General features: G+C 41.3%; 1 protein-coding gene and 1 long non-coding RNA gene across 7 annotated transcripts in view; one reads left to right on the top strand and one right to left on the bottom strand.

Annotated features, from left to right (window-relative positions):
• Window positions 1-14,828, bottom strand: part of LOC127488165 (uncharacterized) — a 49,338-nt gene extending 34,510 nt beyond the window's left edge. The window contains exons 1-2 of the long non-coding RNA XR_007915617.2: window positions 14,734-14,828; window positions 11,514-11,620 (exon numbers count right to left, since the gene is read on the bottom strand). This is a non-coding gene — a long non-coding RNA (uncharacterized lncRNA). The remainder of the gene's footprint in view (window positions 1-11,513; window positions 11,621-14,733) is intronic.
• Window positions 1-16,138, top strand: part of LOC100344368 (SPARC (osteonectin), cwcv and kazal like domains proteoglycan 3) — a 484,325-nt gene that overhangs the window by 92,652 nt on the left and 375,535 nt on the right. The window lies entirely within an intron of this gene.

The raw sequence follows: 16,138 nt of genomic DNA, 5'->3' as shown, positions 1-16,138 counted from the left end.
AGACCTGTTTAATGCTTTCAGGGAATAAACCTGGTGACTTCTCCAGAGGTGGGGGAGTAGCAGTAGTCTAAAGATCTAGTTGTTCTCAAAAAGATTTAACTGGGGCTTGTGCTGTGGCATAGCTGGTAAGGCTGCCGCCTGCAGTGCCAGTGTCCCATATGGGTGCCAGTTCGAGTCCTGGCTGCTCCACTTCTCTTCTACCTCCAAGTCCTTGGGCCCCTGCACCAGCATGGGAGGCCCAGAGGAAGCTCCTGGATCCTGGCTTCAGATCGGCACAGCTCTGACCATTACAGCAATTTAGGGAGTGAAGCAGCAAATAGAAGACCTCTCTCTCTCTCTCTCTCTCTGTAACTCTGCCTTTCAAATAAATAAATAAATCTTTTTTTAAAAAAAGCATTTAACTTCATCTTCTTCCATCCCATATCACCAGCATGCCTGAGATTGAGATTATTGGTTTGTATGAAACCTTTGCAGCATGAATCAGTTTGACTCTTGGATTTCTCACTATGGACTTCAGATCCACACTCCATCCATCTTCCTCCCAGCTTCTAAGATTTTGTCACTGTGTCTCAGTTTTCTTGTTGTCAAGACTTATAATTTGAAAAATCTCTATTTTCGGTAATGTTTATGGGATTTAGGGAGCAAAATTACATATATGACATTTATTGTACATATTTTAATTCACTTTAGCCTCAGAACATCTGTTCAAGGTGAACACTGTTTCCACTTTGCAAAAGTGGAAGCTGAAGCATCAGCATGGTTCTCTAACATGCCCAAGTTTATATACCTGGTACGTGGCAGAACTCAAAATCAACCCCAAGAGCCCAGTTCCATATACTTTGCTTTTTACCCTATGTAGTGCAACCTCATTTCATCCTCATCCTAAGTATAGGAGTTGAATCACCTCTTAGAACATTACCTACACTAAACCTTTGGATTCTGTAGTTGCTATGGTAGAAAAAGTGAAGTGATATGGATTCTGGGTGAAGATGGAGGGAACGCAATTTATTACTTACTGATGTAGAAGGACAGATTGTTACAAATGAGTGAAATCAGTCTGGGCCCAGCATCATGGTACACCGGCTTAAGCAGCAGCTTGAGATGCTGGCATCCCATGTTCGAGTGCCAGTTCAAGTCCTGGCGGCTCCACTCTGATACCGCTTCCAGATAATCTGCTCTGTAAGGCTACAGATGATGGCTCAATTGCATGGACCCCTGTCATCTGCATGGGAGACCAGGATGGAGTTTGTGGCTCTTGGCTTCTGCCTGGCCCAATCCTGACTGCTGTAGGCATTTGAGGAGTGAACCAGCAGATAGAAGATTTCCCTCTCTCTCTCCCAGTCTGCTTTGCAAATAAAAAAAATATTTTTTTAAAAAATAGACCTACATTATGTATGTGATTAGTTAATAACTCTTCATTTTATTTTATGGTTTAGTGTAGAAAACTGTACCTGCATATTAGAAATAAATGGGAGTGTCACAAGTTTTTTGTCAGTTATGTCGTGTGACAGTATATAATTGGGAAAAAGGAGAGCTATTTGAATGAATAATGATAAATTATTTGCTGTGGATTATTGTACATGCAGTCAAGCTATGAACATCCTAAGGCTGATTAGGTGTAAACCATTCGTATTAAGATAAATGTGTATAACAGTTTGCAATAAAGTTAATCTAAAATATTTACAACTGTCACCAACAATATGTTGCAGAAGATTTCTTGTCTTTAAAGTGTGTTTGCTGGAGTATGTGCACACATTCTCTGTTATTTAGGGTGCATTGTACTGCAAACACTTGACAACAAAACTGAAATATGAGTAGATTAAGCTAAAGTCTCACAGAAAGGAGTCCTAAGTAAAATGGCTTCATCTGGTTAATTCAGCTCCTTGGTTATGTGACCAACTTGTTGTACCTGAGCGAGTGTAAACAAGAGGAGCCCCACTCATTGATAATATTTGATGGTCCTTTATTGCTGGTGGTGGAGAGCAGGCTCATGCCCTAAAGAATTTTCAGCCCCAAAGCCCAAAGCAATAGGGTTTATAAAGGCACAAACCACAAGGGTGAGAGGAGGAATACATGGTTGCTAAGATTAAGGGATACATGGTTACTGGGGTCAAGCTGACCTAAGGCCTATGTGAAACTAGTATCAATTAAAATCTTGACAGGTGCAGCCTATCTGTTTTAAGCTTGACTGATCATGCTAGGGAGTTTCGGTGTTTTGTCAAACAGGATGAGGTATACTATTATTGTCTTAGTTTTAGCCCATAGTTAATTTCAGACCAAGATCTCATGGTGGGGGGTGCTTTCTCAAGAAGGACTCTTGGGTGCTCTAAAATGGAGTCCCTACTGTCAAGGTGTAACTTCAAAGTTGGTTCCACCTCTGTGTTCATCTGTTCTCTGTGTGAGAGTGTTAGTGGCATCCTTGAATACATCACAATTGCAAACAAGTACGGGCATCAACTCCAGATGTGGCGACGTCCAGGGAGGTAGAAGGGACTATCTATTTCTTGTATCTCTTGGTAACAGTGAGAAGATATTTCCCAGAAAACCCCAGCACAGCCTCAGTATGGGAACTATGGAGTTCCATGGCCTTTTGTAAAATAAAAATTGATTAGAGTAACCACCATGATTATCTTAAAGTGATTATCTGAGATAGGAAAGTACAATCCATAAATGCTGTTTGAGTTGCCTCTCTTTCTGATGTTGAATTGAAATAATCTTGCAGAGTGAAATTTGTTGATGTGAGCAAATATGAGCCATTGCTGATCGTGTTAAAAAGAGAACCTTTAAATTGGTAATTTTATTTTGAAAAGCCACGTAGCAATATTCTCCAAATTCACAATCGAAGAGAAATAAAAGCAATTTTGTATATGACAAACTATTAACGATTGCCCAACGTGTCTGCTCGATTAACTCAGCTGTCTCTATTCCATACCAGATAACCTTCACAATGACAATAATTTTAAATTTATACTTTTCTAGAATTACTTTGTTTTCACCAGAAGTATTATTCATCATAGAAACTTGGGCCATATGTAGCTTTTTTATATCTTCCTTTGTTCAGTGTATTTCTCTAATTCATATCAGCTGAGTGAACAACATTCAGTGATGAACAAATAAACTATTTTTATAGTTCCTTTTTAAAAATTGCTTAATGCAATAATGTCTTCAAATTTACACACAGCTTCTTATCTGCTTTCTTATATGGTTTTAAATGGATCATTGACTAAATGTGCCTATTATATGGTCACACAAATGAACCATAGATTTAAGATTTAAGGTTTTCTGCTAGAATCCCTTTATTAAGTAAAGTAACCCAGTAGTAACCAAAGCCCATATGGGATGCCAGCGCTGCAGGAGGAGGCTTAGCCCACAACTCCATAGCACTGGCCCCAAGAGAAAATATGTAGAATAAAAATCCCCCCTAGTGTGTTTCTTCTTACCCACTTTTGCATTTGTTCTCTTCTCCTCTCTTCTTTTTGTGAAAAAGCAATAGCATTTCTAAAGGTAAATTTCTAAGGCAAATTCCCTCTTTTTTTTTTTTTTTTTTTTTTGGACAGGCAGAGTGGACAGTGAGAGAGAGATAGATCTTCCTTTTGCCGTTGGTTGGTTCACCCTCCAATGGCCGCCGCGGCCGGCGCACACACTGATCTGAAGGCAGGAGCCAGGTGCTTCTCCTGGTCTCCCATGGGGTGCAGGGCCCAAGCACTTGGGCCATCCTCCACTGCACTCCCGGGCCTCAGCAGGGAGCTGGCCTGGAAGAAGGGGCAACCGGGACTAGAACTCAGTGTTCTGGCTCCACAAGGTGGAGGATTAGCCTATTGAGCCACGGCGCTGGCCCAAATTCCCTTTTTCTTAAGACAACTGTTTTGCTGTTGACTGGGACACAGCAAGAAGCAAGTAGTCACTTCTTTTTTTCTCCAAACCCTATGTTTTCTTGATATGATCCTATTTATGGTTTTACTTGGAAAATGAACAGAGTAATCCCGGGCTATGGCTGTGTCCTTCCTTCTTCCACCAGAGTGCTGCATAAGCATCAGGGTTGGGAGCAAGCATGGGGTGCAGAAGGCTCTGATGGGGATCCGCATCCCATATCAGATAGAATTCCTGCCTCCTGGCTTCAGCCTGGCCCTGCAGGGCTGTTGTGGGCATTTGGGGAGTGCACCAGTATGTGGAAACTCTCTCTCTCTCACAAATCAATAGAAATAAAACAAAAACTTAAAAAAAGATAAAGACTTGCAAATTTAAAATAATTAAGTAAATCAACAAATACGTAGGCATGGAAGAATAGATGAAAGCAGTCTTGGTTTTAACTGTTCCTTCCCACTGTCCTCCAAAAGTCTAAGTGCCTCTCTCAAAGACAGAATAAATCTTCAATAACAATTTTCTCTGCTTATGAGTAATTACTGAAGTTGGCCGGCGCCGTGGCTCAATAGGCTAATCCTCCACCTTGCGGCGCCGGCACACCGGGTTCTAGTCCCGGTCGGGGCGCCGGATTCTGTCCCGGTTGCCCCTCTTCCAGGCCAGCCCTCTGCTGTGGCCAGGGAGTGCAGTGGAGGATGGCCCAGGTGCTTGGGCCCTGTACCCCATGGGAGACCAGGAAAAGCACCTGGATCCTGGCTCCTGCCATCGGATCAGCGCGGTGCGCCGGCTGCAGCGGCGGCCATTGGAGGGTGAACCAACGGCAAAGGAAGACCTTTCTCTCTCTGTCTCTCTCTCTCACTGTCCACTCCTGCCTGTCAAAAAATAAAAAATAAAAATAAAATAAAATAAAATGAGTAATTACTGAAGTCATAACAATGTTAAGGAAACTAGATCAGTCCCAGAAATCCAATGGCTAGGACTAAGCCTGAAAGGAAAATAAATAATGGAGATACTACGAGTGGTTTGAGGTTGACACTTGAATTCTCTCCTGGACTTCTTTCTTCCTTACCCCAGAATTTCCTTTTTATTTATTTTTTAATAATTTCTTGTGCTGTAGTTTCAACAGGATTTGGCCCATGCAAACATTCAAGTCCCAAAGTCATGGAATGATGGCAATGATAGGGTGGAGGCTTCGTTCAGTTGTGGTGTCTTATGGGGGGCCTTTAGGAAGAGATTGTATTGAATTATGTTGTTAGGATCATGCATTGGTGGCTTTATAAAGACAGACGCTCGGGCATAGAGGAGGAGTGCGCCCCCATCTCTCTGCTTCCTGGTTCTCTCTGTGCTCTGCCAGTGCATCCACCACCCTCACCTGATCTTGGACCATGAACCTCCCCAACCATGAGCCAAAATACACCTTCTTCTATTGTATGGAGTGTCTCTCCACTATTTCAGTTGTAGGAATGACTGGTACACCTGTCGAGTGGTGAAGAAAAGAGAGGACCTACAAGAGGCTCACGTCGCAGTTATTTAGATCACCAGGAAGAAGTTTATTTCTTATGAAATGGTGCTGTGATAATTGGTCACCTATGAATAGATAAATTTAGAATACTTTTACATTCAAAATTGACACTAAGGTAAATGCCAGATTATTTAAGTATTAAAATGTAATATAAATATCTTAGGAAAATATGGGTGTTTAATTTTTGAATCTCTAACACAGAAGTACCACCTTAGCTTAATGCTAATAGTAGATTCAAATCAGAACATATGGATGAGTTTATATACATAAATATGTTTTAACTTTTTATATGAAAACTCATGCATGTATTTACCTTTTAATTCCATTTTTCTGCTGACATTCTGAAATTTCCTCATATTAATATCACAAAGAATAATAGTGTATCAAATGAATGTTTTGAAAATGTTTGAAATCTATGGAATTTTTGACATGATAATAAATTTCACTTTTATTGTTGACTGCCATATTTGAGTACTTCTATTGTTATATATTTATTTGTTATTCTTATAGAGGTTTATATTATTGTTGTACACAGCCCACAAAGACATGCAGAAGAAATTTAAAAACATTCATAATCTTACAAGCAGTAAATAACTATTGTTAATCTCTATGCCTTATCATTACATGCACACACAACACACACACACACACACACACACAGCCAGACACTGTCTTTGCCTTGATGGCTGTAGAACAGTAGCTCTCAAATTGTAGTTTGCATCAGGATCACCGTTGCTTCGGGACCACATTGAGGCCTTGAAAATTCTTGGGTCACACTACTAGAGTCTCCAAACCTCATGGTTTAAGGTGGGTCTCTAGAGTTGAATTCCTAACAAGATTCAGAAATTACTGATGTTACTCAATCACATGTGAGAATCATTGCCTTAAAGGTAAAGAAAGCATTGTACATAAGAAGAGGTGTGGGAGAATAGTTTAATGCCTTCTCTGTTGCATTGTGAGAATTTTTAAAATCTTCATTAAAAAAAACTGTTCTGGCTTCATGGCACATTGAAAGAATATGGTTGTCTTTTTAGGTTACGCATAGATCAAATCAGAGTTGTGGTGATAACTACAACAGCATTATGCACCTTGGGAAATGTGTTTTTTTAAAATCCAGTCATTCATTTGACAATTATTTATTTAGCAATAAATTATTAACCTTTTTGCTTTCATTTCTGCTGGATTAGAACAAGCTTCCTCAGTTTTGTGTGTGGGCATGCACACACACTTTATATAGGATAATAGATTCACAGATGTTTCTTCATTCAAGAAAATGTTTAAAGATTGCCTATGTGGCAGGCATTTGAATTTTCATTGATTTCCAGTACATTGTCAAAGATATGACTCATATGGTCACTTGGTAGTCAGAATGTTCTTAAGTGGCTGAGACAAGTGACCTGTCTCTGGTGAAACTGCTGACCAGTGAGGAAGATTACAATTTTTTATGATTAAAACTGATTGAAATTATTATCTTTCATTGATTAACCTCCTAAATTTTTTTTAAAGATTTATTCATTTATTTGAAGGGCAGAGTTACAGAGAGGCAGAGGCAGAGAGAGAGAGAGAGAGAGAGGGGGAGAGAGAGAGAGGTCTTCTATCCAATGGTTTACTCCCCAGATGGCTAAATGGCCAGAGCTGTGCAAATCCAAAGCCAGGAGCCAGGAGCTTACTCTGGGTCTCCCACATGGGTGCAGGGGCCCAAGGACTTGGGCCATCTTCCACTGCTTTCCCAGGCAGAGAGCTGGATGCGAGGGGAGCTGCCAGGACTAGAAGGCGCTCATACGGGATGCCGGTACTGCAGGCTGTGGCTTTGCACACTATGCCACGGTGCTGGCCCCAGAAGAATTTCTTAATGTGACAATGATACTTATTAAAGCTTCAATGTGAATAATAACTCAGACTTAATTTTTATGCTACTAAAATTTCTTAATAATTGGAAAATAATGCAAATAGAAAATAAGTTAAGAAATCACTTATCAGTGTTCCTTGCTATCTCCTCCCCTTATACCTTTTTCCAGGAAAATCAAAACACAACATGTACTAGTGATTCAAGTTATAAGGCAAAGTGTGATAAATATGGCACCCGAAAACATCTTTATTTTTTAATCTAACAAAGCATTTCTTTTGAAGAAAAACCATTGATACTCTTTGAAATTTGTTTTCTGCCTATAAGTGATATTTTAAGTAAGTATATAAATTTACCTTCTAGTTTTAGGCAAAGACAAAAATTAGACACAGCCTTACCAAGAGGCTTACAAGGCTGATGGGGATGGCCCACAAAAATGCTGTGTCTGCCTGCCACCTGTGTTTTTCCAGCTAAAGCCAAAAGCATCATTCAGAACACAAAGAAAAATAAAACAAGCTCCAAATTTCTGATCCTATTAAGTTGAACCCAATTTTGTTAAAATAGCTCCTGTGTTTAAAAATAGAACAGATTTTACTTTATGCTTCTCCAATCAAGCAGCTCTATTAGCTTGAACATGATGACCCAGGCTCTGTATTAGCAGGCACAGACAACAGTTCATCTACCTTTAAAAAGGAAAACGGTAGACACAGACAGAGTTTAGCCTAGCAGTTAATCTGGTGGTGGAGTTGCCTGTATCTCACAGGGAGTGTCAGGAGTTCAATCCCTGGCAGTGCAGACCCTGGGAGGGAACAGATGATGGCTCCATTTGGGGTGTTCCTACCACTGTTGTGGAGTCCTGGGTGGAGTTCCTGTATCCCTGGCCTCCGCTTGGCCAAGCTCCAGCTTTTGTGAGCATTTGGAGAGTGAATCAGTGGATGGAAGCCCTGTCTCACTCGCTGACTCTCACATACACAAAAGATTTTTTAAATGGCAGACCATCTCTTAGTTTCCTATTACAAAAAAAGTATATAAGCGAGATTGACATTTTGATATATTTGATTATTGGTTATACTCCTTTTATATACTCTTGAGGATCAGTGGTTTTTCTACTTACTACTTGTTGGATTCTTTATTTAGTGGGGGGGGGGGAGGTTAAGCTTGTGATTATAAAGAAAATTGAAAATATGTCATTGTAAAAATGAAAAATAAGAAGAAGGAAGGGTGGAGGGAGTGTAGGGTGGGAAGTACCATTTTGCTCCTAAAACTGTGTATATGAAATATATGAAATTTTTCCTTTTTTTAGAAAAAATTTTTAAAAGTTTAGAAAAAAATTTAAAAAGAAATTGTTTCAACTTAGTAGCTTAAAACAGCACAGATGGATTATGTTTCAGTCTCCAAGTAGAAATCTGACTTTGATTTTATTGGGCTAAAACTGTTGTGCTTTATCCGGAGCACCTGGGTGAGAGTCTGTTCCTAGCTTCCCCCGGTTTCCAGAATCTGCTCACATTCCTTGGATCCTATGCCCCTCACTCTACCATTTTCACGTCTGCTCTGAGCTTTCCTCCCTTTAACTCTGATTCGCTTGGGCCCACCTGAATAATCTAGTGTAATCTTCCTGTCTGCAGGTCCTTAACATAATCACTTCCACAAAACTCCATTTGCATTGTAATGCCACATGTTCCAGGGGTTAGGATGCATGCCTGTTTGGGTGTGGGTCACCCTTGTGCCTACCAAGAATGGTAGCAAAAAAAAAAAAAAATGATTAATTAATGATGGGCGGGTTCTGTTGTAGTTTGAATGCTTGCCTCCAGAAAATAAAATCCTTGTCAAAGCCCTGGAACATGGAAATTGTGCCTTATGTGGAAGGCAGTATTTTCACAGATGTCCCTAAGGAATCTGAGAAGAGGAGGTCCTCTGGGTTTATCAGGTGGACCCTCAATATCATGATATGTGAATCTGTAAGAGACTGAGTGGGAACAGGCAGAGAGCAGGAGACCAGGTGATGGTGGAGTTAGCATAGGGGTGAGCACCTGCGCCGTGGGATGCTGGGATTTGCCAGTGATGCCTGAAGCCCGAGCGCAGCAGGGGCCAGATGTCACCCCAGCTCAGTGTGCCTTGATGTCTGGCTTCCAGCCTCCAGACCTGTGCAAGAACACATTTCCCTTGTCTGGGCCACCGAATTTTTGGTGATTTGTCATAGCAGGCTCAGGAAAGTAGTGTGGTCTCTAAATTCAAAAGTGGCTCAGAAATACTTCAGATACCAGGAAGTTTCAGAGATTAAAAGAAGTAACTCTTCACACTTGTACATCCCATCAACACTAGTTATAAAGACACATTTTTAAAGAGCTATAGAGATGTTTCATATGCACAGATAACGATTTATCATTTGTGGTTGAGAGATTACTTGAACTCTGATACAAAATTTATTACAGAAATTGACTTTCTTTACTTCCAATCTTTCTTTTCCTTCCTTCCTCCTTCCTTTTTCTTTTTTTTTAAAGATTTATTTTCTTTATTTGAAAGAGTTACATAGAAAGGTAGAGACAGAGAACCATCAGCTGGTTCACTCCACAGATGGCTGCAACAGTTGGAGCTGCACCAATCCGAAGCCAGGAGCCAGGAGCTGCTTCTGAGTCTCCCATGTGGGTGCAGGGGCCCAAGCACTTGGGCCATCTTCCATGCTGTCTCAGGGCATAGCAGAGCTGGATTGGAAGAGGAGCAATCGGGACTAGAACCGGCATCCATATGGGATGCCAGCGCTTCAGGCCAGGGCTTTAACCTGCTGTTCCACAGCACGGGCCCCCTCTTTCTTTCTTTTGAAAGATTTATTTCTTTTATTTGAAAGGCAGAGTTACAGAGGTGGGGAAAGAGAGAGGAGAGGGAGAGGGAGAGGGAGAGAGAGAGAGAGAGATCTTCCATTTGCTGATTTGCTCCCCAAATGGCCACAATGACCAGGCCTGGGCAGGTCCAAAGCCAGAAGCCAGGGGCTTTGTCTGGGTCTCTCATGTGGGTTCAGAGGCCCAAGGATTTGGGCCATCCTCCACTGCTTTCCCAGGCATGTTAGCAGGGAGTTGGATTGGAAGTGGAGCAGCTGGGACTCTTATGGGATGAATACCCAGATGGGATGCTGGCATCCCAGGTGGCAGCTTTACCCAGTATGCCACAATACCAGCTCATGAATGAAGCTAAAGGATTACTTCTGTTGTTGATGCAATCAGCAAACTTACAAATTGTATTAACTGGATGTTCTAATTGAATGAAAATGATTGGCAAGAAAAAACAGACATGTCAGTAAAGAAGAGTACAGGTTGGATATGGTCTCCTGGGTGCCAAGCTTTTAAATTTTTATATAATAAAAACACGTATATTGTGTTTTTAAAAGGATATTTGATAATAGATGGCATTGTTTTATTTTCATTATGTTTCTTTTGTTTTAAAAAATGTACTTGGAGAGATGCTGATGAAAAATAAGCTTTAAATGTTAGCTAGGCTTCATTAATATAAATTCAAAGTATATATTCCTTTGTGGTCTGCTGATTTCATTCACTGTAAGTTGTAGAGTCTTGAGTTGTGCCAGGCATTGATGCACTTGCTCAATGAAAGTAGATGTTAATGGCATCCATTATTTATTTATTAGTAACATTTCCCCATGGAGTTAAAGCCTTTTTTAAGTAAAGATCAGATTGTGTTGTCTTGGAACATAGTGGAATCTAAATATTTCCAGGAACATATTTATCATACAGTATTCTCTAATTCACTCCTTTGCTTCTATGTTTATATTTTGATTGACTATAAGACAAGATAGATTTTATGTGTCTTTTCAGTAGAGGAGTTGCCAATTACATCCTGTAAATATCTAAATGTCTTACTTGGTTTGGATATTTTAGCTGTTTTTTTTTTTTTACTTTATATAATAATATTAATTTTACATGGATGAATGTGCTGTCAGGTTTGCAAACTGCTGGTGGGAAGATGTTTAAGTCCAGTGGTCTCTAATTTGAATACCTTTTATCTAAGGTTTCACAGAAGTCTCATTTGGCCAGAATATTAGCAATGAGTGTGAGTCATCAGGAGATTCTATGCATTGCCTTCAGTGGTTTCGTATTTCGTATGTTCTTCAGTAGCTCTGTGATAGACACTTTTTCCAAGTAAACAAAATAGTCTCAGATTTTGATATCTGATTTAAACAGAGTTAACTTTGATAGTTACAATGAAAATAATCTAATGTTGTTAAAGTGTTTAGCTAACTTTAATTTTGAAATCATATTTAGAAATATACTTTACCATTAGTTTGTTAACTCCAGATGTCACTCTTAACAGCTGCTCATGACAAAATAGCTTCCAAATTTTTGCCTTGGAAGTCCAGTAGACGAGACCAATAGTCTTACAAACTGGGAATAAGAAATCTCAGTGAAACTTTAAATATCATATATCTTAACTTTTTAAAAAAGATTTATTTATTTATTTGAAAGGCAGAAGAGAGAGAGAGAGAGAGAGAGAGAGAGAGAGATCTTCTATCATGCTGGTTCACTTCCCAAATAGTTGGTGGGGCAATCTGAAGCCAGGAGTTTCTTCCAGGTCTCCTATGTGGATGCAGGGGCCCAAGGACTTGGGCAATCCTCTACTGCTTTCCCAGACACATTAGCAGGGAGCTGGATTGGAAGAGGAGCAGCCAGGACTTAAACCAGTGCACATATGGGATGCCAGCACTGCAGGCAGTGGCTTTACCCACTACGCCACAGCTCCAGCCCCAAATCCTACCCTTTTATACAGATTTAATGATTGACAGTTTTCATTTTTTTCTATAATAGAAAATTTATATTTTATTGTTTACTTGAGTTCCTTTTTAGCAAAATATGAGCTTCTGAATTTATGTATTCTCATATCTGTACATTTAATTGTTTGTTGACTATGTTTTATTACTCTACACCACAGACTGTTATTTAACTACAACATTTCAAAAACTGTCGTTGTACTTGGCATGATAGGAAAGGAAGAAGGACGCCTTTGAAAAAATAGCTGGAATGCTGTGATTACAAATGGAGAAGACCCGGGGTATATGAGGAGGAGAGACCACACTAAAGGGAATAGGATGAAGAAGAAAACATGAGGTAGAACCTTGACAGGGAAGAACTTCAGGAATTAAGCAGAGCCATGTCCACCTCACTCATGAATCATTGACTCTGGAGATGGGGCATCGGTCAAAAGTGTGTTCCAGAAATATCGTGTTGGGACGTTTGTCTTTGTTTCCTTGTTTCATAATTTGAAAAATAATTAGTTTGTTTTATTTGAATGGCAGAGAGATGGAGAGGGAGAAAAAAGACAGATGGATAGATAGATTAATAGATGGGTGATTCATAGGTAGATAGACAGACAGGCATGAGAGGGGTGTTCCGTATGTTGATCAATGCCCCAAATGCCTGCAGCAGTCAGAGCTGGGCAACGCTGAGGCTAGGAACTCCATCCAGGACACCCACGTGGGTGGCAGGCTCGCAATTAATTAAATAATCACCTGCTGCTTCCCAAGGTCTGCATTAGCAGAAAACTGGAATAAGGAGCAGCAGTGGGGCACTCTGATGTAGCATGTGGGGTGTCTTAACTGCTATGCCAGATTTCTTCACCTTGGGACGCTTCTAGCGAGCATTCAGCTTGCATGCTGGCACTTGAGCCAGGTGTCTGATACTCTGCATCTGTGTTTCTCAGGTTGCACCTATACCAGAGTCCTGTGGTGAGTGGCTAACACAAAGTGTGCTGGGCAGTCTCCCGTGTTTCTCATTCAGCAGTTCTGGGGTGGGACTTGAAAATGCTCACTTCTGACGTCTTCCTGGGTGACGCTGTTCATGTTGTTGTGTGTCAGGAAGAAGATGCGTTGAGAACTGCTAGTGTGTACCTTCTTCACACTTTTGTACCAGCCCCATGCGCTGGACGGTGCTGACAGTGAAACAGCCACCCGGGATGGGTGTACAGCAGGGATGCTGTAGGCTTTCAGGGTCATTCCTCAAGAAACCATTCAGTCTGGTGAGGGTTAGCATTAACCAGCTTTTCATCACTATGGAAATTCCTGAAAAGAAAAATCCACATCCCACAGCAAAATTCCTGAAACAAGCCACTTCTGAAGGAAAGAGGTTTATTTCAGCTCATGGCTTGGGAGGCTCATAGTCTAGGAGCAGGTGGCCCCAGTGGTTTGGCATCTGGTGATGGTGCTGTGAACACCTTACATGGATAAGTCTTCACCTGCTTAGTATAGTTAGTAGAAGACATTGAGGACCAACCGTTAACAGTAGGTCTTTTGGGGATCCCCAGACTAAAACATCTATCAGCCTTGATTCATGCACCCAGGATCGGTCAGGAAGAAAATTCATGGGTTGGAGTGCCTGTTTCTGGTAGACTTGCCAGAAAAGACAAAATAAGTAGGCATAGTGTATCTTAAATTCATTGAGAGCAGTGGTGGTTAGTAGGAGGGCAAGTTTTATATGGAAACAGGTGTGAGCACCACATATAGGAGCCAGAGAGAGAGAAATACTGAGAACACACGAAGAGCACTACTTTTTTCCATGCAAAGCAGTGAACATGGTGTCCCAAGAATTCACATGTAGAGGCAGTGGAAGAGAGGTTAGCATTCTATAAAATGAGATGTTATGGAGAGGTTCTGTGAGAGGAGAAGTGGAAACTCCAGCCTTGACCTTGAAAAGAGTTTTGATTAAGTGGTCTAGTAGGAGCAACGTGCCTGTCGGCCTAGGGATGGATGCGAGGAGAGACGGAGAGAGCATTGGAAAAGATGCTGGAGTGTGCGGGGACAAGCCAGAAGTCTAAATACAGTTTTCCATCTGTGGGATGGAAAAGAAGCCTGAGTATTTCATCTGTGAGAGTAAAGATCTCAGAAAGTGAGAATCTGAGGAAGCAGGAGGAGAGGGGTAATTAATTATAGAAGAGGAAGAGGGTAATTGATTCTGTGAGTCCCTGTAGGACGTTGGAGGGGTTAGTGTCCAGAACACCGAGGAAATTGTTAGATGGCAAATGATCTTTCAAAATTCTTCCCTGGGACTGCTGTCACGGCATGTGGTAATCTGTTCTGATGCTTTCCTATGCCTCTGCTGCGATGAGAAATTGAAGTGGGAAGGAGTTTAGGGAGATTTTTTTTATTTTCTTCTCAACGTATTCAAGGCATTGCTATTTATCATCACTCTCCTTTGGAACATGTCTGTTAGAATAATATACAATCTATGTGCGCATGCTGGTGACCCGCATTTCTAGAAACATAAAAGCTGCCATACGCAATGTAAGAAGCACTCTGATTTTAACATGACTATATATTATAGGAAGAATAATTGAATTTTTTAAAAAAGGATTACTTTCATTGTATATAAAGTCAGAGAGATGGAGAAAGAGAGAGACAGAAATCTTCCTGCAGACACCAGGATGGAGTCAGGCTTAAAGCCAGGAGCTGGTACCCAATGCTTGTCTCCCACATGGGTGGCAGGGACCCAAGAACTTGAGCCATTACCTGCTGCTTTCAGGGTGCACATTCGCTGGAAGGCTGAATCCCAAGTGAAGCTGGGACAGGAAGCCGAGCACCCCAGTAAGGAATGTTGATCTTCCAACTGTCATAACCACTGCGTTAAATGCTGATCTTCCAACTGTCATAACCACTGCATTAAAGCCCCCCACCACCTTTCCCTCTCTCCATCTCTTCTCTCCCTCCCCCTTCCTTCTTCCTTCCTTCCTTCCTTCCTTCCTTCCCTCCTTCCTTCCTTCTTTGAGGGTTAGACTTCTTTGTGGCATTTGGCCAAAGGCGGGAGAGGTTAGTTCGCAGTAGTGAACATCAGACAAAATCATCATCCACATGTCTTCAGGCTACCAAATACATAGGAAATAGGGAATGGTAGACACTCTGGTAAACTAGAGACAAGGCATCCCCTGTGTAAACACTTTAGATTTGTTGTTTGTATGATATGCACCTAACAGACAAATCTGTGATTGATGTCTGCCTTCACCCTTCTGTTTGTGCTTTTCTCTTTCTGCTATATAATAATGTAAGTATTATTCGTGATTCTTTCAGATACTTCAGTAGAGAGTGTTTCGGAGATGACTGTTTGGTTAAATGGTAAAATATAATATCAACCATTGCTATTCTCTCTGAAAAGCTTCGGTAACCTCCTACTCGTGAAAACAACTTCTAGGGGGTCTTAGAGTGAAAAACATTAAAAAACCATGTCTTTATGAAGTCCAGGAGTACCAATACTAAAGCACCTGCTCTGACATGCACTTACCAAGAATTCTTTTGTTTTCTCATTCTGTCTTTGCACCAATGTGCTCTTATGCACGTGATCACTGTCTGAACTCATCATGTATGTGTGTTTATGGAGGTCCCATTCCCCACCATTTTGGAGCCATTCATTCCCCAAAAAAGCAGAAACAGCTTTTTTTATTTTTATTTTTATTAGGGAGAGTTACAGGCAGTGAGAGAGAGAGAGACAGAGAGAGAGGTCTTCCTTCCGTTGGTTCACTTCCCAAATGGCCGCAATGGCCAGAGCTGCGCCGATCCAAAGCCAGGAGCCAGGAGCTTCTTCCGGGTCTCCCACGTGGGTGCAGCGGCCCAAGGACTTGGGCCATCCTCCACTGCCCTCTCAGGCCACAGCACAGAGCTGGATTGGAAGAGGAGCAAGCAGGACTAGAACTGGTGCCCACATGGAATGCTGGTGCCACAGGCGGAGGATTAACCTAGTGTGCTACAGCGCCGGCCCCGAAATGGCATTTTAACCCCAGAATTGCCATTACCAATCATTCTTGTAGCTCTGCACAGCCAAAAGAAAATGGTGCTTTTCTTCCCTTCTTCTGGTTAAGAACGTAGAGCTATAGCAAGCTTGGTTTGGGAGTCAAGGTTGTGTGTGCGCCTCTCGTGCTAACTC

Source organism: Oryctolagus cuniculus, chromosome 8, assembly GCF_964237555.1.
Source record: "Oryctolagus cuniculus chromosome 8, mOryCun1.1, whole genome shotgun sequence".
NCBI classification, from domain to species: domain Eukaryota; kingdom Metazoa; phylum Chordata; class Mammalia; order Lagomorpha; family Leporidae; genus Oryctolagus; species Oryctolagus cuniculus.
The sequence above is the reverse complement of the archived record's forward strand: the minus strand, read 5'-3'. Positions and strand labels throughout refer to the sequence as shown.